General features: G+C 47.8%; 1 protein-coding gene across 1 annotated transcript in view; it reads right to left on the bottom strand.

Moving 5' to 3' along the window:
- The window catches only part of BMP7 (bone morphogenetic protein 7), an 85,564-nt gene that overhangs the window by 52,127 nt on the left and 12,112 nt on the right, over positions 1–21,325 (bottom strand). The window lies entirely within an intron of this gene.

Below are 21,325 nucleotides of genomic sequence, written 5' to 3'. Positions count from 1 at the left end.
TAATATATGTTTGCCCATCGTGTGCTCTGTGATGGGTCTCACACTGAGCACTCTTGGCCATCACATGATAGAACATGGAGGCAGGATTTAGCCCCATTGTACAGATGAGGAAACTGAGGCTCAAGGAGGCCAGGTAACTTGCCCAAGTTCACAAGTTAGGTGAGTAGCTGAACTCTGAAACCCACACTCTTAACCTTTATACTCCCAGGAGCCAGGTGGCCTGAGTCCAAATATTAGTTGTGCCTATTGAGATCTTAGCCAAGTTACTTGACCACTGTGTGTACCCCTTCCTCCAGGGTTAACACTGGCCTTTTCTCATAGGGAAGATCACAGGAGGCGGCATTTAGGACAGAGCCAGGCAAATGGAAAATAACTGCATTTGTCGTAGTTACAGAGCCTCTCAAATGAGCTTTGAGAGAAACAATCACCATAAAAGAAATAAAATGTGCATGCAAGTATTTACATGGTTCAGTTAGGATAGCGTTATTTGAAAAAAATTACAATAGATCAAATGGAAAAGAAATGTTTGAATAAGCATTATATTAACACAGGTACAATCACTAAAGTCACAGGCAATGAAGTAAGAAAACATAGACGTAGAATCACAAATACAGTTTGCTGCAGCAGGTATATATACTTTTTTAATGTTCAAAACAAAATGTATTTTAACTGCTAAGACAGTTAAGATACCAGGGTTATAAGCCTTCTTTTTTAAAAAGATAAATGAATAAATTGTCCAACTAAACTTCTTTAGGATCCTTGGGATGACTTTCTAAGAGAATTTCTTTCATGAATTATTTTAAGATAATGAGAGGCATGAACATTATTCTATTCTTCCTGAAACCCACAGAATCTGGTGATTTATCAAAGTCAGAATAGTCATTTCTTAAAAGAAGAGCAGTGACTAATTCAAAGTTCAAACCAAATCCCAAATATTATCTTCTCAAGCTTTCCATTTTATATAGAAACCACTCCACAGTGTGAAATCGACACAATATCAACCTCAGGGATCAAGACAGTTTAACAGTCACCACTAAACTGTTAGGGCGGGAGAAACTATTAGGGAGAAAATCGTACTTTTAGGGAGGAAATTGTGTCTTCACACTCTGCTGTTAAATCACTGTAGTTGATGACCCAAGACTTGAGTTAAAATAAATGTCCAGAGTTGATATGTCCCTGAGTCCATTGAGAAAAGCTACCTAAGGAAACGCAGAACCTAGGAATCCAGTTTTTTTTTTCTCCCACAGCCCCTTGTATTCCAAAACACCACTGACTCAGAGAGCTCACACACGTGAATATAGAACTTTCACCTTCAAAAGATTAAAAGGATCCAAATCCCTGAGACCAAAAGATAAATCCAAAAAAAGTGGATTATGGAAAAACCATCCTGACAGTAACCAGCCTCATGATGGTCCCCAAAGCCAATTAATTATACTGTCCTTTGATAAAAGCCTGAAATAATTACCCCAAAATTGGCCCTGGAAGAGGAAATTCTGAGCTGGTGGGTGTCAATAAAGGGTAGAAGAAAAGGAGGCCCTTCAGCTGGGTGTCTCCTCTCTCGATCCTCTGCCATGTCAGCCAAGACCTCTGCCCCACATTCAGGTCAAGCCTGATCCCCAGGCGTCACTCAGGAGTGTCTTGCTTCCTTTCAGCATCTGGGGTTCCTCCTCTCAGCATCTGGGATGCCTCATCTCAGCATCTGGGGTGCCTCCTCTCAGCATCTGAGGTGCCTCCTCTCAGCATCTGGGGTACCACCTCTTAGCATCTGGGGTTTCTCCTCCCATTTACAGTCACACAAAACATACAAGTGTGCCCCTCGCTAAATTAGTGTCCTCTGCACAAGTGGATTATGATAACCAAATGCAGCTCATGTTGCTGACTTGCAGAGGGCAGCAAACATTTACAAGGTACCTAAGTGGAAGTATTCAGAATAGAACAATATTTAACATGCTAAAAATTAGGGGTATGCACACCCTGATATACACATACTATGGGCTTCCCTGTTGGCTCTAAAGAATCCATCTGCAATGTGGGAGACCTGGGTTTGATCCCTGGATCGAGAAGATCCCCTGGAGGAGGGCATGGCAACCCACTCCAGTATTCTTGCCTGGAGAATCCCATGGACAGAGGAGCCTGGCGGGCTACAATCCATGGGGTCACAAAAAGTCAGACACAACTGAGTGACCAAGCACACCAATACATCGTCAATACATAAGCACACCAATACAATATGCATCGTCAATACATAATAATACACAAAGATAAACAGATACCATGCATCCTTATGGGACTTTCCTCATAGTTCAGTTGGTAAAGAATCCGCCTGCAATGCAGGAGACCCTGGTTCAATCCCTGGGTCAGGAAGATCCACTGAAGAAGGGATAGGATGTGTAGACATCCTTATACACATGAGAAAAAATATAGAAGATACAGTATTTCTCCTGCTCCCTAGAGGATCATTTCATGCCGGGACACAACTCACTGTGATATCACCGGAAGGTGCCACATCCACACCATCTCTTTCTCTTGGAGAGCCTCATCATGGCTCTTCCAATCAAGCCACATGCTCCCAAGGGAGCCGCCATCTTGTCCCATGACCCCCTTCTCCAGAGTTGGGGGACGGGAGAGAACGAGCCCTTCACTGGGCCAAACACAGGATTTCTTTTATTTACTGGTACCTGGTGGGAAAGAGTCCTGTTTGTTTTCTCTGCCTTGAACTCTAAGGATGCAATGTCCTGGGCAGACACTCATCAACACTGCCCCACAGAGAAAGCTGGTTTGTGAGAAAGAAGATTCTGGATGGGGAGGACAGAGCTCAGAATTGAGGGGGATGTCTTCCAGGTTCAATTCCCTGGCCTGGTGGTCCCCACGCTTCCTGAAGTTCAGGGTTTCAGTCCTTCTAATTTGTGAGCCCATGAAGATCCTTCCAACAGGACCCTTGTAAATTAATTAGAGTCAGGTGGCTGTCCTTTGCAACCAAGGCAGTTCTGAGCAAAAACAACCAAGCCCAATTATATATAGTATAGCTTTAGTCACTCAGTCATGTCCAACTCTTTGTGACCCCATGGACTGGAGCTCCCCAGACTCCTCTGTCCATGGGATTCTCCAGGCAAGAATACTGGAGTGGGTTGCCATTTTCTCCTCCAGGGGATCTTCCCGACCCAGGGATCCAGCCAGGGTCTCCTGCATTGCAGGCAGATTCTTTACCATCTGAGCCACCCGCAAAACCTGCCCAATTATATACACAGCTGGAAATGGACGGGCAAGAAACATGTCCAAGTAATAGTGGGGGTGTCCAGGTGGCCATCCGCTGTGAAAGCTGCTTTCCTCAGACGTGGATAATGTACAAGCACAAGCTGACCCCCCGACCAGCTCTGGGGCCAGGGCCAGTAACTGTCTCGGTCCTGAACCCCCACTGTCCCGCACAGCCTGACGCCTAGTAGGGCTCCATGCGTCTACTCCATTCAATATATTGATCTTCATGTAATTCCCTGCTAGTCTTAGTCAACAATTTTTAAAAGTAGCATACACGCAGTAAAGCACACAGGCCCTAAGTGTTCATGAAGTTCTGTGAATTTTCTCAATGCAAATGCCCCCAGAGCACAACACAGCACATTTACGACCGACTAGCACCAAAGACACCCCCGCAGGGCCCCTCCCTAATACCAGACCCTCACTTGTCCCCAAAGGTGACCGCCATGCAAACACCTGACAGCACAGACTCACTTTGCCCACTTGGGGCTTCCCCACCTGCATCTGTGTCCTTCAATCAACCGTGTGTGACCCCACCTGCTTTGTGGCTGCATGGAGCAGCAAGTCACTCATTCAGCTGCTGTACTGGATGTCACTGTATGGACAGGCCACAGCTGACTTTTCTATAAGCATCTGGGTAGTTTACACTTTGGGACCAACACAGTTGGAGCCAGGATGAATCTTCTTGCTTTTTGGTGAACACAGTTCTATGGGGTAAACACCTTGAAGCAGGACTGGGAATGCACAGAAATCAAAGATTGGTCAAAGGTAAGCATTTTGAAGAAAGGGGCATGGAGAAGGGCCGTCGAGTGCTAGCCTGGAGTGCCTGGTGGCCGGTAATGCCAGCAGTGGATGTAACCGGGAGGAAGAACCCCACAGGTGAAGCACGAAGGAAGAAAACGCCTGGGGAGGCAGACAGGTTAAACTCGAGGTGACCTGCAGGAAATCCAAGTGGGAAAGTTGACTGGAGGTTTGAGAGTCCATTTGGGGACTACTGAATTGCTTTTATGGATCACATTTTGTGGGAGAAAGGCACACACAAGAGAAAAATGTAGTGGCCTCAGACCACTTATTGCATGAGAGATGGAGAACACAGCTATGGGAAGAACTCAGTCCAGAGAAAGAAGCAGGACTAGAGATAGGCAAGATAAGATGACCAGCCTGTGGCCAGACTCAGATAACAGGGGCAGGGTGACCATTCACAGGATTTGGTCATCAGCTGCTCAGAGACCCCAGGCAATGGTCATGGTCAAGACAGCCATGCGGAAAAGGCAAAAAGACTGTGGCCAGCTGCACATGAGAGACATTTACATCATGGAGCGGGTTTGGGGTGGGGGGTACAGTCCGCCCATACAAGGCTGCCTCCATTCCCTCCTTGAGCAGCTCTCCCCGCCAGGGCTAGGAAGACTTGATAAACAGTAGTAATCAAGTTAATGGCCCAGCTGCTCCTTCCAAAAACTTTATGGTTTTTAGAAAAAGCTTAGTTAACTTTCCGGACTATGCGATCCTCTCACTGTTCCCTAAGATGCCACTCATCTATGAGAGGGGACCCAGAACTGTACAAGCAAAGGGATACTTTCCAAGTAAAAACTGCAAGTCCAGCATCAGAAGTCTGTTCCTCGCGCAGGAGCTCAGTCTGGACCACAGAGCTCCAGTTATGGGCTGGGGGCAGACCCTTGAAGCCCTTTCAAAAGGCTCTGAGAGCCAGCAGAACCAAAGTCCACAATATAACCAGAAACTAGAGCTGAGTTTTCAAAGACCCCTGACGGCTTAGGATCCCCTGGCCCAGTATCCCTACCCCCGAACCCGATTTCACTCTGATGCTTTCAACCCCATCTCCTTCCTGTCCTAGGGGGATGTGATCCATTCCAAAGACTCTGGCACATGCCAGCTTCACTGGAGCTGATGTTACCAATGCTGCTGTCACCAGGGATTTACGGCTCTACAGCTTCAAGGATGTGAAATTTGATGATGGCTCTTCATTCATTCCAAGATATACACGGCAAGATTAAGGAGCTTGAAAAAGCCGCCAGAGGCATACCATAAATCGGGAGCTCTACAGGAGTGAACAGGCATAGCAACGAACATTATAGGAGAATGCTCTCTTAATAACATGAGCATTGATACACTCTGTTGCTCTTACACAAGAAGAGAGGAGAGGGTCCTAAACACAGTGAAAAGCAATATCACATAAAAGTCTAAAAGGATAAACACTGCCACAAAAATATTTTGATGTCTCCTCGCCGCCCCCACCCCCCACTGTATTCATTCTACAAGAATTTCTTGACTGCCCAATATGAGGGAGAGAGCCCTGATGACCTGCTAGAGGAGAGAAACTGATAAAAAATCACTTGGATTGTAACTCTGACACCCACCCAAACCCCAAGCTAGGTAAGAGTCATCATTTTTAAATTTTTATTTTTAATCATGGTAAAAAGGCAGGGCTTCCCCCGTGGCTCAGCAGTAAAGAATCCATCTGCAACACAGGAGATATAGGAGACATCAGTTCGATCCCTGAGTCAGGAAGATCCCCCCAGAAGAGGAAATGGCAACCCATTCCAGTATTCTTGCCTGAGGAATCCCATGGACGGAGCAGCCTAGTGGGCTACAGTCTACGGGTCGCAGAGTAGGACACAACTCAGTGATTGAGCACTCTTGCAGGCACCAACAACACACAAGGGTTCTAATTTTTCCACATTTTCTCACCAACACTTATTTTCTGATGATCTGTTTTGATAGTAGCTGTCTTAATGATGGGAGGTAGATGGTCACCAGTATAAAAGCCCTACCACTGGCCTGAATGCATCACATGTCACACATACACATTTCCTCAAATTCTTATAAAACCCCTGCTCAGAAGTAAGCACATGCATCGTGTCCATTTTATAGATGAGGACACTGAGGCTCAGAGTGGTAACGTTGCTTGCCTATGGCCACACAGCTGGTCTGAATACTTCCCCACTCAGCCACACTCTCTCCCTCATGCCAGGAACCACTGCCACCCTCTTAGCCGTGGAGACGATAAAAAAAAAAAAGACACCCCTGGGACTCCCCTGGCAGTCCAGTGGTTAAGAATCTGAGCTTCCGTTGCAGGGGGCGCAGGTTCGATCTTTGGTTGGGAAACTGAGATCCTTCATGCTGCACAGTATGACCAAAAAATTAAAATTAAGAAAAAAGACCTCCCTGAAGTATACTTCAAGCTCTCAACACACATGACATGATCACAACAGTAATCTCCTTAAAAGCTAAATTCAGAGTGAAGACTGCATCCTGCTCAGGTCCCTCTTTGTAAATCTCACTCATGCCAGAGTCACCCCAAGGGAGGCTGACAGCTTGAAGGTAGGGTAGCATTAACCCGTCTCCCCATCATCCCTCCCCAGCCCCCCAAATCAGGGGGTGGGCCCCGCCTGGCAGAGGGCACACAAGCAGCATTGTCTCCCCTGAACCGCCTCTTCAACTCTCGAACTTTCCACCAAATGCTTTGGCTGCCAATAGGACCACCTGGAGCCCCAGCGCCGGGCGCTCCGAGAGGGTCTTCAGAGACACTGCCTCCTTGTTAGATGCCGGGGGCTGCATCCCAGGACGGGGGGCGCGGAGGCGAGCCCACTGGCGGCCAGGCTTTTTGTCATAAGCGTGGCAGCCGCACAGATGTGGGGTGGGGGTGGGGCAGGGAATTACTGTACCGCAAGATTAAACACTCCGGTGTCAACATGTGTGCACTGTTGCTCAAACAATGTTATCATTGTGAATTGAATGGACCAAAGGGTTTAGGGGATGGGGTGGAGAGAAGGAGAAAAGATGGGTTTAATTATCTCTAGGGCTGAAGCCAGTTGTTTGCCTAAAAAGCCCCAGACGCTGGTAGAGCTGCAGAGAAAAAAGGGCTATAAGCTTCCATCGACCTTTCCACTGTAAACTAAGGCAGACACCCTTCCCCCATGAGTACCCCATCTCCCCAGGGGAGAACCCACCCTCAGGGATCTCTAGGTCTCCACTCCCTCTCCATCCTTGTCTAATTGAAAATGAAGGGAAAGAATGGAAACTAGTTACTATTTCGACTAAACTAGTGATTCTCAGCCTGGGGCAATTTTGTCTTACCCTTACCCTCCCCGAGGGCTATTGGGCAATGAATGCCTGCCTTCTTCCCCCCATTCATCCCCTGTAACAATTTAGGGAGTGTGTGCTACTGGCAGCTGAAGGTAGTGGCCAGGGACATTGCTAAACATCCTCTGAACTACAGGGGATGGTCCAGCCCCAACTGCCAACCAGACGGAGTTGAGAATCTCGGAGCTAACAGACACACAAGCCTCATGAAATCTTGGTTTCAGTCCCAACTGGGCTCTCATCTGTCTAGGTGGAACCTCAGGCTCAGTGGGTCTCAGTTCTTCCCTCTGTAACAAAGGAAAGGATTTAATTGTTCTGAAGTTCCCTTTCACTTCTGTTGTGTGTGTGTGTGTGTCAGTTACTCAGTCTTGTCCCACTCTTTGCAACCCCATGGACTGTAGCCCACCAGGCTCCACTCTCCATGGAGTTCTCCAGGCAAGAATACTGGAGTGGGTTGCCATTCCCTTCTCCAGGGGATCTTCCCAACCAGGGGACTGAACCCAGGTCTCCCACATTGCACGCAGTCTTTACCCTCTGAGCCACCAGGAAAATCTTCACTTCTATTAGGTTGTACCATAAAGAGTTGGGAAATTTCTATCAATTTTGACCTATATGTGGTTCAACCTAAACTTGAATTCTACACCTTCACTGTTCAGTATGGTAGCCACTAATGACATGTATATACTGGGCACTTGCAATGTGGCTGGTGTGGCAGTGTTTACATTTCTTTCAGAGTAATTGGTTTAAATTGAAACAGCCCCGTGTGCCCAGGGGCACCCATACTGGACAGCAGATACAGAAAAGTTCAATCATGGTGGAACTTTCAATTGGATAGCATGGCTCTGTGGCATCAATGAGCTGGCTTCTGATAGCAGCATGACAATATAGAGCTTATCACTAATAAGGGTCAAATACATGTTCTCAGAGATACACCAGAGGTTGCTCCTCAGAAAGTTCCCAGGGTGAGAGATTGCATGGAAGTAGGGAGAACTTGGGCTTCCCCCATGGCTCAGCAGTAAAGAATCCGCCTGCAATGCAGAAGATGCAAGAGACAAGGGTTCCATTATTGGGTCAGGAAGATTCCCCTGGAGAAGGGCATGGCAACCCACTTCAACATTTTTGCCTGGAGAATCCCATGGACAGCAGAGCCTGGAGGGCTACAGTCCATAGACTCGCAAAGAGTCAAATATGACTGAGGCAACTTAGCACACATGCACGAGTGAACTTAATTCCACAGCTGTGGGAGAGGCCTGGAGTGGACACAGATGGGTCCCAGGATCTCAGTTCTGTCTGAAAAACAGGCATGATAACCCTGCCCCAGTCACAGGGCCACCTGGGAGCTTGTCACTTGGTGAGTGACTTGAGGCTGGATAATCATCAGACCCACCAAGTTCAGGGCACGGGGCAGGGGCACGGGGGCAGGGGCACGGCACCGAGATCCCCTCCCCTCCACTGAGCGGGCCATTCACCCTCCCTGAACACCTCCTCCCCTCCCATCCTGTTCATTTCCCTCCTAGGAATTCATGCTCTGCGTTTGTGATTGATTGGCCTGTTGACCTGTTTATTAACTGTCTTCTAGCTTTTGATTCCTAGAGTAAGACCTGGGAGAAGGCACAGGGCGTACGAGGCTTGAACGTGGAGCCAGGATGGGGTTTGAATCCAGGCTCTGTCACCCATGGAGCACTTGGGCAAGTTACTCTTCATCGGTCAAATGCAAGGACGAGAAGAGTAACCCTGACTTCACTAGGTTGGCACAGGATTAAAACAGACCACGGATCCTCAAGCTTCAGTGTGTTCCAGAAACACCGGGGAGCTTGTTAAAACACAGACTGCTGGACTGACTCCCAGTCTTTCGAACATGGGAGATCTGGGGTGGGGCCCGAGAACCTGCATTTCTTTTTTTTTTTTTTTTTGAGAGCCTGCATTTCTAACAGGCTCTCAGGAGATGCTGATGGTGCCGGTCCAAGGAACCCACTTTGAGAACCTCTAGAATAGAGATCGCCTGAGGAGTCCTCGGCGCATAGGAAAGTCTTGAACGATGTTAACTGTGACTATCTTGTTGTTCTCCGCTGTTCCAACCACCACACTCACTTGTCTGACACTTGGCAAGTTCTCAAGTATCTTAGTGAACAAGTTTTTTAAAAAAAATATTTATTTGCTGTGCTGGATCTTAGTTGCAGCACACAAGATCTTTGATCTTTAGTTGTAGCATGTGGGTTCCAGTTTCCTGACCAGGGATTAAACCCGGGTCCCCTGCATTGGGAGCATAGAGTCTTAGCCACTGGACCACCAGGGAAGTCCTTTTAGTGAACAATCTTTGGAAATTTTCCCCTTGGGCTCCCTTGCGTGCATGCGACCTCAGTCGCTCAGTCATGTTTGACTCTTTGCAACACCAGGGACTGTAGCCTGCCAGGCTCCTCTGTCTATGCGATTTCCCAGACAAGAATAGTGGAGTGGGTTGCTGTTTCCTTCTCCAGGGGATCTTTCCCACCCAGGGATTGAACCCGTGTCTCCTGTGTCTCCTGCATTGGCAGGCAGACTCTTTACCACTAAGCCACCAGGAAAGCTGGGCTCCCTTAGGAGGGCAGAAAAGCCCCTCGTGGCCTTGCTCAGCTGGAGAAGCAGCAGAGAATTGGGGCTGAGATGGGGCCTGACAGCTTGGGTTCAGACTTGGGTTCTGCCAGCAGTGACTTGGGACCTGCAAACCCATCTCCAGGAGGCTTAGCTTCCCCTTCAATAAGATGGGGACACAAAGAGGCCCCCAGTTATGGGGCCGTGGTGAGAATGCAAGGAGACAGAGACCAGCAATCACGGGACACGGCAGGGACACATGCCAGACTAGAGCAGGCCCCAGGAGCGGCTGGGGCGGGAGAGGAACCACGGGAGCCCGCGCCCCCCTCCCCCAGGACAGGAGGGTGCCTGCCCAGACCTTCCCCCAAAGCAGCCAGAGACTCCTGGGTCAGCTGGGCAGGCACAGCTGGTTTAAGGTATTTTAGAGGCAAATCAAATCAAATGAGAATTTATAATCCTTCCTGAGGTCTGGGTTCCATCAACCTAAACTCATTAGGCCTGAGCAGTGCAGGTGCAGCTAAGGAAGAGATTGTTCTGCGTTTCCTTCATGCTGGGCTCCCATCTCCCTTTCAAAATAAGAGTCTTCTCTAAAACCCCACATACTTGGAGCAAAACTCTCATTATCGAGGCATCGGCTTCCATTTCTGCAAATAGCACAATCAAGAGACGTGCAGAAGCCAGTCCAGGGGACCAGCAGGCGGAGTCTGGCAGGAACCAGCAAACCAAAACCCTCATTCAGAGGACTTCCCTGGGGGTCCAGTGGTTAAGACTTCACCTTCCCGTGTAGGGGTTATGGGTTCGATCCCTGGTCAGGGAGCTAAGTTCCCACATGCCTTATGGCCAGAAAACCAAAACATAAAAAACAGAAACAATATTGTAACAAATTCAATAACGACTTTAAAAATGGTTCACATTTTTTAAAATCTTAAAAAAAAAAAAAAGACCATTCATTTCATGCTCACATTTTAACAAACTAAACTTGCCTTCCCAAGCTGAACTATCAAAACATCCTAAAAACTGCATTGCTGTCCCTTGAAACTATTTCTGGTAAGTGAGGGAGAATCAGAGATCAAACCAAACAATGGTTCTGAAATTACAGTGTGAGTCCTCTGTTGAATGTAACTGCAAACAGATTTCCAATGTGAGTGTCCAGTTTACAGGAATCAGGTCTGAATAGGGGTTATCTTTCCAACTCATTGGGAATGATTAATAGGATTTAAGAAGTATGACAGGGCTTCCCTGGTGGCTCAGAGGGTAAAGAATCTGCCTGCAATGCAGGAGATCTGGGTTTGATCCCTGGGTCAGGAAGATCCCCTGGAGAAGGGAATGGCAACCCACTCCAGTCCCACGGACACAGGAGCCTGACGGGTTACAGTCTATGGGATCACAAAAAGTCAGACAAGACTGACTACTGTGCAATCAAATGGATAAAGATTTAAAACAGGCAAAACTAGTCTATGGCACTAGAGCATAGGACAGCAGCTGCCCATGAGTGAGGGTGCCACAGGGCTTCTGGCAGCTAGTCACGTTCTGTTTCTTGCATCTGGGCATTGGTACTCAGAAACCGGAGTGTCTGAAAGTGTCTCACTTTGTGAAAATTCCTAACTCTTCTAGATTTGTGCACTTCTGTACACATGTTTGGAGAAGGCAATGGCACCCCACTCCACTACTTTTGCCTGGAAAATCCCATGGACGGAGGAGCCTGGTAGGCTGCAGTCCATGGGGTCGCAAAGAGTCAGACATGACTGAGCGACTTCCCTTTCACTTTTCACTTTCATGCACTGGAGAAGGCAATGGCGACCCACTCCAGTACTCTTGCCTGGAGAATCCCAGGGACCGCGGAGCCTGGTGGGCTGCCGTCTATGGGGTCGCACAGGGTCGGACACGACTGAAGCGACTTAGCAGCAGCAGCAGCAGTACACATGTTACACTTCAATAAAATTTTGTTAATAATATGTATCAGCTGGCTATATCCATCTCCAGTTCTACTCAAGAAATATTTGTCACCATAGTTCCCCTAATTTAAGATGTGTGATTAATTTCATACCAACTCTTTGGGGAAAAGATACTAACATGTTTATCAATTTTTTTTTATTTGGCTGTGCCAAGTCTTAGTTGCAGCTCAGGATCTTTAGTTGTGGCATTTGAACTCTTAGTTGCAGCATGTGGAATCTAGTTTCCTGACCAGGGATTGAATCTAGGCTCCCTGCATTGGAAACATGGAGTCTCAGCCACTGGACCACCAGGGAAGCCCCCACCTTCATCAATTTTAAGACTTCTTGGTTTCAGAAGCATCAATAGTCAAAGAAATGGAAGATTTTACCAAAGCAAATAATTGGGAAATGCTTGTGTGGCATCCTACTGCCCTAATCTGTGACCCTACGACAGGAAAGCTGTTTATTCACTTGTTCTAAACCCATCCTCGAAGCCTGAGGTGCAGCTCAGGATCAAGATTAAGTAACTGGACTCCTAAATTCAAATACACTTTCTGGGCCAGCTGATGCTTCTCTGTGCTCAGTTTTCTAGTCTCCAAAATAGGGGGGATAGTCATAGCCCCCACCTGAAATGGCTCTTATGGGAATTAAATAAGCAATATAGGCCAAGAGGATAAAGGGTGCTTAGCACCATTGACAAATGTTAGCTACTAAGATTATTATTAATTTTATGACTAAGCAATAATTGGATAGTATACACGCCTCCAACTCCCCAATCCGGCCACAAAGGGCCAAAGGCTAATTCTCAGAAACTTTATTTATCTAGCATGGTCTACCTTCTAGACCCGACTGATTCATGAGTGAACATGTAATTCAAGCTGTCTAAGAGTCCCTAACCAGGAATTTTAGTTGGGTGCAGTAGCTCAATTGAATCCTCAGGAACTCAAGTTTCTTCTATCTTTTTGCCCTGCCATTGTCTGCATGTTGATGTCCTTAGGCTTGTTGCCTAAGGGCCACAAGATGGCTGCCATGGCTCCAAACATCCCATCTTTACAGGACCACATTCAAGGTAAGAAAAGGAAAATAAGGATAGAGTGCTCTCTTTGTTTATCTGTCACTCACCAGGAAGCAACATATTTTTTAAAACCACCTCCCACCCTTTTCTACTCCCAGAAGATTTCCTCTTGTATCTCATTGGTTAGACCAGCATCTCATGGCCATTCCAACCCACTAGGGAAGCTGGTAAGGCAAATATGTGGCTAGCCAGAGAGCCATAAATACAAGTTGGTGTGGGTGGCATCTTTCTCCCAGTAGACAGGGTACCAGAGGAATACAGTGAGGCAGAGAGGTCACAGGGAAGCTATTCAGTGCAGAGATGATGGACATAGAGTGAATAACCCCTGGACTCTCTAAGAACCTGTTGCTGTTACGTCCTTTCCAAAGTCTTATTGTTCAGTCACTAAGTCTGACTCTTTGGAACCCCATGGACTGCAGCACACCAGGCTTCCCTGTCCTTCACTGTCTCCCAGAGCTTGCTCAATCTCATGTTCATTGCCTCGGTGATGTTATCGAGCCATCTCATTCTCTGTCTCCCCCTTCTCCTCCTGCCCTCAATCTTTTCCAGCATCAAGGTCTTTTCTAGTGAGTCAGCTCTTTGCATCAGATGGTCAAAGTATTGGAGCTTCACCTTCAGCATCAGTCATCTCAAGTCTTAGGCACGCATCGATTTTCTTTTTACTCTCCTTAAACTAGTTTGAAGATATATTTTTTGTCTGCAACCAAAGAATTCTGTAACATATAATGTTATTCACAGCAAACACACACTGCCCAGAAACAATTTCTGAAAATATCTCTACATCCTTTCCCCCTGATCGTCTCTTCCAACCAGAGGTCTCTCATTTCCATCTCTCTTGGAAACAAGCAGAAGTAACCCATGTGCCCAGAACCCACTTACTGGAAATAGTTCTTACAGGCTTTCAGGATACAAACAGGGTTTCGACCAGGATGGGCAGGCCTTGGGTCCAAGCAGCTCTCCACCCTCAGCTCATAAACAATGACACAGACAGATTCTTAAAATGTCTTAAGTATCTTGATCTGCTCATCCTCTTCCCAGAGGGAGATAGAAGCCTCCTATCCCACAAGCAGAACTCAGCCCAAACCCTACCTGGCCTCTGCTTCCTTCCAGGGGACAATGATGCTGACCATCTCAGATCACTTTCAAGACCTTTGCTACTAGTCTAAGGAGATGGTGATAAAGTAGTTTTTATTTTTAGCAAACAATCGGCTGCTGGCCAGAATCCCACAGAGTCTTCAAAGTCAGGGAGAGTGGTGCACCTACTTACAGGTTTGAGTTTAAAGAGAAACTGGTCTCTCCAAAGGCTACAGAGGGTCTGGTTGAATTAATGCCAACATGCAACCCACTTTCTGTATATATTCACTGTGGCACACTATATGGAGACTTTGCAACCAGTTTGTTAAATATGGAAGCAATATATTGAGTGTGTGCTCAGTCGTGTCTGACTCTTTGTGACCCTATGGACTATAGCCTGCCAAGTTCCTCTGTCCGTGGAATTTTTGAGGCAAGAATACTGGAGTGGTTGCCATTTCTTTCTCCAGGGGATCTTCCTGACCCAGGGATTGAATCCCTATCTCTTGAGTCTCCTGCATTGGCAGGCAGATTTCTGACCGCTGTGCCACTTGGGAAGCAACCAGTTTAGGGTTCCAATTTTTCTGTGCCTAGGGCAGAGTTGAGTCAAATCATGTGCAAATAACCTGTGTAAATCCAACTATACACCACATAGAAAAAACAAAGAGGGAGAGATAAACAACTTAGATCATTAATGTTTGAATGTGGTTACCCAATGAACACTTCCAACACACTTTCCCTCTTACTGCGTGGGCCAGAAGCCAGTGTCATACCTTTCCATCCTTCCTTGCAGCAAGATCAGGCGTTGTGAACCAGTTTGTGCCAGGGGACTTACAGAGGCGTCTTCTAGGGAAAGCCAGGAGACAGGCAAGCAAGGAGGGCTCTTTGGGCCCTCCCCCTTTCTCTTGCCTTGCATGTGGGAGTAGATGAAGATGTGATGTCTGGGGCTGCAGCAGCCATCTTGTAACTATGAGGTAATAGCCATAAGGTATCTGAGGATGGTGAAGGCAAGGAGGAAAGTTCACGGATTCCTGGATGATATCACTGAGCTGCTACCCCAAACTTGGAATCATGTCACTGAAGACTTGTTGTTAGGGGAGATATTGATATGCTTTTAAAGTGGAAGCCACTGTTAGGCAGGTGTATGGTAACTTAGAACAAGTCCTAAAGGAGACATCATTCCTGTCCACAGAAGCAAGGAGTAGCCTTTGGGAGGCATATATCTTGCAGTACTTCCTATTCATGAAAGCGGGGCTAGTGGTGCTAGTGTTTACCACACTAAAGCTACTTATGTCATCTCATGTGCCATGGAAGAAGCACAATCTATCCCAATGCACAATCTATCCCAATGCTGGAAGAAAACCCAGCAGTAGGGACTTAACATACAGACTGTGTCCATCTCCAAAGTGGCATCTTCCTAAGGAATTCCAAGGGTAATTTTCATTCTGCCCATTTTCTATCTGACCCACTACCTTCAGCCTAGCCCCTACAAAAGGGCAAATGCAGCATCACACTTTCAAAATGTCTAGGCCTTGACAAAATCTATAATGGGAGATGAATAAATAATATAAATATAGTTTTTCAAATGTGAAACTACTTAGGTGAATGTACTCAGTTGCTCAGTCCTGTCCAACTCTTTGGGATCCCATGGATTGTAGCCCACCAGGCTCTTAAGTCCATGGGATTTTTCAAGTAAGAATACTGGAATGGGTTGCCATTTCCTCCTCTAGGGGATCTTCCCGACCTAGGGATTGAACCCACATCTCTTGCACTGGCAGGCGGATTCTTTATTACAGAGCGACCAGGGAAGCCCACTTAGGAAAATGCAGAGTCTTCAATGTAAGGACTAAGTTGGACCTGGAGAGGAACTGACAGGCATCCACAATGAGGACCAATCAAGACATCAGGCCATCACAGAAAGACCATGAAGACACTCTGCAGCCAGTCTGGGCTCCAAAGGCAGTCCCAGGACCAGCCCCCATTTACTGAGAGATCATTGCCTTCATCCCATTTAATCCCTGCTGCCCTGGGCCCTAAGCCACCCACGTAAGAGAGAAACTACTATGAACTAAATTGGCGTGCATGTATGCATGTTCAGTTGTGTCTGACTCTTTTCGATCCCATGGACTATAGCCTGCCAGGGCTCCTCTGTCCATGGAATCTTCCAGGCAAGAATCCTGGAGTGGGTTGCTGTTTCCTCCTCCAGGGGATCTTCCCAACCCAGGGATTGAACCCGGGTCTCCTGCGTCTCCTGCATTGGCAGCAAGATTCTTTACCACTAGCACCATATGGGAAGCCCTAGGCCCCCCCTAAATTCATATGTGGAACCCCAACCTTCAACAGAAGAGTATTAGGAGGTGGGGTCTTTGGGCCATGATGAGGTTTAGCTGAGGTCATGAAGGGCTGGGAAGAAAGGCCAGTGACAGCATCGCTACCAGCCGCTAATGTTACATGTGGGGCCCCTGCTGCCCTGTGGGCACCATGCTCAGCTCTCTTCCCAGATCCTCACAATAGCCCGTATAGAAAAAGGAAGAGGCCTGAGCTCTCTCTCCATCTTGGGAGGACACAGCCAGAGGGCAGCCGTCTACAAGCCAGAGACAGAACAGAACCCAGCCAAGCAGGCACCCTGATCTTGGACCTCCAAACCTGTGAGAAATAAGTATGTGATGCTTCGGCTCCCCAGGCAGTGCTGTTCTGTTCTGGGAGCCCAAGGCAACTAAGACAGAAGCTGGGGCCCGGAGCACCTGAGTGCTTCAGTCACTCGCATGAGGTCACACACCTTTACCTGGGACTCCAAGCCAGGCAGGCCTGCTGTCCCCAAAGCTGGGCAAGTAACTTGTCACCCCCAAGCCTCAATTTCCTCACACATAAGAATAAATGTGGAAATCGTGCTATTTGATGAGTGACCGGTATATGGGTAGGTCCTCACTTCAGGTGGAGAAATGTCAATCACCTCAAAAAATGAGGTGAGACAAGGAAATGCTGGGCTTCCCAGGTGGAGCTAGTGGGAAGAACTCACCTGCCAATGTAGGAGGCATAAGAGATGCGGGTTTGATCACTGGGTCAGGAAGATCCCCTGGAGGAGAGCATGGCAACCCACTCCAGTATTCCTGCCTGGAGAATTCCATGGACAAAGGAGCCTGGCGGGCTACAGTCCATGGGGTCGCAGAGAGTCAAACACAACTAAAGCAACTTAGCACACACACAGGAAATGCCACTAAGTCCGACATAAAGTTCAGAAAAAAAGGTATAATTTTACCATAAAAGCCTTATTATTCATTTTTAAAAATAGGCCTGTCCATAGTCGTGTTTGTGTCCTAAGCCGGAGGGCTTACCAAAAGCTAATCCTGACCATCGGGTGTTTCCTTCAAACTCCGCATCGATAAACACAGATTACCATCAGCAAGAGGCAACTTTCTAGTATAACAGGATCCGTAATAAGAAGGCCAGATTCCTGGTTTGCCTCATGCTCAGTCAACAGAGACCAGCTTTGCACTTCACAGGGCATCCAGGCAAGGGAGGACCACCTGACCCCGGATCCCACAGCGCTCAGCAGGTGGGATACGTGTCTATGCAGCTCCCACCCCCAGAAGAAGGCGGCAGTGCATCCCACCGCCCCACATGCCAGGCAGGGGAGCAGGAGGACCTGCACAGGCCGGCCAGCTCCAGAGCGGTCCAAGTTTTGGCCGGGCAAGTAACAGCATCGCTACCAGCTGCTAATGTTACATATGGGGCACCTGCTGCCCTGTGGGCACTGTGCTCAGCTCTCCACCGCCCCCACCCCTGCACCTTGGAGGGGACAGATCCTCCGAGCAGCCCGGGAGGCAGGTGCCAACATGAAACCAGAGGAGGAAATGGGGACCTAGAGTCTAATAACCTGCCCAAGGTCACAGAGCTAACAAGTAGCAGAGGTGGGATTTAACTTGTGTCCGACCCCAGAGCTAGTCTTAGCTACCACCTGAGATGTTTTAGGAGATTAAAAAAAAAAAAAAGAGGACAGGGAGGGGGCTGCTGGAATGAAGCAAATTTAGGAAAAGCTGTGCAGTCTACTTGATCTCCTTGATGGGAATTCATGATGCCCGCCCCACACGAGGGGCTTCCCAGGTGGCACCATTAGTAAAGAACCTGCCTGCCAACACAGGAGATGTAAGAGACAAGGGTTCAATTCCTTGGTCAGGAAGATCCCCCTGGAGGAGGGCATGGCAGCCCACTCCAGTATTCTTGCCTGGAGAATCCCATGGACAGCGGAGCCTGGCGGGCTACAGTTCATAGGGTTGCAAAGAGCTGGACACAACTGAAGAGACTTAGCATGTATGCATGCACGCCCCACATGAGAGATGCCAGAAAGTGTTCAAAGGAGCAATCTGTTTAACTAAGAGTTTGTTCAAACTCGGAGGAGCCCCTCCAACATCCTGGAAGAGAAAGGGTATCTGTGCGTCACTGGATGTCACAGAAAACGAAGGAGGCAGATAAAACTCAGGGTTTTTCCTTTTTCACTAGTTACCTTTCCCCAGGAAGAGGGTTATTGATGTTCTAAAGCAGGAGTCAGTAAACTTCTATAACGGGCCAGGTAAAAAATATTCTAAGCTTTGGAGACTGTGCCGTCTCTGTAGCAACCACTCAACTCGGTGGATGGAGTATGAAAACAGCCACAGACAAGATGCAAACAAAACGAGTCCCAATTAAGCTTTATAGATACTGGAGCCTGAATTTCATCTCATTTCCACATCATGGAATATTCTTCTTTTACCACTCTTTTTTAAAAAAATGAGCAAGTCATTTTTGCTCACAGGCTGCACAAAAATTAGCGGGTCTCCCCACTTTATTTACTGCAGCTCTGCGCTGCCTTGAGAAATAGAAACTGCAGCTTCTGTGCTCCCGGCACCCCCTTGCCCCTGGCAAGTTACCTGCTGGAGGGAAACAGGGTAAGGGAGAGAGTAATGAATAGTGAAAGTCACTCAGTCATGTCTGACTCTTTGCGACCCCATGGACTGTAGTCTGCCATGCTCCTCTGTCCATGGGATTATCCAGGCAAGAATACTGGTGTGGGTTGCCATGCCCTCCTGCAAGGGATCTTCCCAACCCAGGGATCGAACCCAGGTCTCCGGTACTGGTAAGCCAGATGGTAAGGCAGATTCCTTACCCATCTGAGCCACCAGGGAAGCCGCAAGAGACAGAGTTTTGCCCTATTTCCTCCGGAGCAAAGTTGGGGAAAGGAAACAAAGAGAGACCAGTTTTAAGTGTGTGTTCAATCATTTTTTAGTATCACTGGGCAGAAGGTGCTGTAAAAATATTTTGGCTCCCGGGAGACTTTAAAGATCTGACCTCTTTTCGTCTCCAGGGTGTTTCAAATCCAGGCAGAGCTGGGATCCCAGAACAGGGCTCACATTTTGATTGCAATCTGTCTTCCTTTCAACTGGAAAATGATCCATCAGTCCTGCCCTAACTCATCGCCACGGGCAGATAGGTTTGAAGCAAAAGTTCCCAAGCCAATTTCCAAGTTTGAGGAAAGGTACCCTAAACCAGGGCTTCCCTGGTTGCTTCAGTGGTAAATAATACGTCTGCCAATGCAGGAGACACAGGTTCGATCCCTGGGTCAGGAAGATCTCCTGGAGGAGGAAATGGCAACCCACTCCAGTATTCTTGCTTGGGAAATCCCAAGGACAGAGGATCCTGGTGGGCTACAGTCCAGAGGGTCGCAAAAGAGTCGGACACGACTTAGCGACTAAACCAACGACATCAAGCCTAAACCAGTGGTTCTCAATTGGGGGCCATTCCCCGCAGGGCGCCTCTGCAAGATGTTTGGAAACGTGCTGGTTGTCACAACTTCTGGCAGCTTGCGTGTAGGGCTCAGCGATGCTTCTCAATATTCTACTACAGCACACAGGACGCCCTCCCCCCAACAAAGAAGAGTGAGCTGAAAACGCCAGCAGTGCCGAGGCTGGAAACTCGGCTCTAAAGCTACCTGAAAAGGCCGCTTTCAAGTTCCTAGGGTGTTTGAGGCACATGAGACCCAGAGATTTCTGGATCCCCTTTCCCCATCCCCCCACCAGTATATTAAGACAATTAAGAGCTCTGGGGTAAGTAGGTATAAGGCAAGTAGCTTCATTTATTGTTTCCTCCTAAAGGAAATGACCAACCAGTGCCTCCACCCTATAAACATTTACTAGCCCTGGAAGGTTCTGAGGCCCCTACTGCCATTTTTAAGGGCTTCTCCCTCGTCAAATGTTAGGTCAAGTCAGTGAGAAAAAGGAACCTGAGAAGGGGAAGATGTGGGGGGAGGGCAGGGGGTTGCGGGGGGTGCATTTCACAAAGTTCAGGACCAAGAAGAGCATTGAAAGACCTGATATGACCCACCCTCCCACCCCCTTTCTTGCTTATAAACAGAGGACTGCTTTACACAAGGCATCTCTCGAAGGGAGGCAGAGAGAGTTTTAGAGGTCTCAGGACACTGCCACGTGAGGCTTTCATTTGCTGGCTGAGGCCCCGTGGGGTTAATGGTTCTGTGGATTGATGAGTTGTTGGTCTTCGGGGCGTGATATCCTGAGCACACTCTAAGACAGCTCCCTGGGTCCACACCACCAAGAGCCACCTCAGGGCTGAGCTTCCAGCGAGGACTCTTCTGTATCCAGTGGGAGAGGTTTCTGGTTCACTGGGGCTTGGAGAAATGTAATCACAGAGAAGAATGCAGAGGGTGGTGGTGGTTTAGTCACTAAGTTGTGTCTGACTCTTTGCGAAACCATGGGTTGTAGCCCGCCAAGTTCCTCTGTCCATGGAATTCTCCAGGTGAGAATACTGGAGTGGGTTGCTGGTATCCCCTTCTCCAGGGGATTTTCCTGATCCATGGATCAAACCCATGTCTCCTGTATTGCAGGCAGATTCTTTACCGTCTGAACCACCAAGGAAGCCCTGAATACAGAGGAAAACATAACTAATATCTAGGTACCCACAACTAAAACTTGCTGTTCAGTCACTAAGCTGTCTCCAACTCTTTGCAACCCCATGGACTGCAGCACACCAGGCTTCCCTGTCCTTTCCCGAAATTCCACTTTCTCCCAGAGTTTCCTCAAACTCATGTCCACTGAGTCTGTGATGCCATCCAACCATCTCATCCTCTGTTGCCCCCTTCTTCTCCTGCCTTCAAACAACCAAGAATTAGCAGGAGTCAATATCATGGTTGCTTCCTTTTCTCCCCTGTAAACTTCTTGTTTTAGAAAAACTTTAGACTTATAGAAAAGTTGCAAAGACAGTATAAAGTTCTCGTGCATACTCAATCAGCTTCCCTCAAGATTCACATCTTCCATAACTGTGAGACACTTGT

Source organism: Cervus elaphus, chromosome 23, assembly GCF_910594005.1.
Source record: "Cervus elaphus chromosome 23, mCerEla1.1, whole genome shotgun sequence".
NCBI lineage: Eukaryota > Metazoa > Chordata > Mammalia > Artiodactyla > Cervidae > Cervus > Cervus elaphus.
Note: the sequence above shows the minus strand (reverse complement) of the source record. Positions and strands in the feature narration are given on the sequence as shown.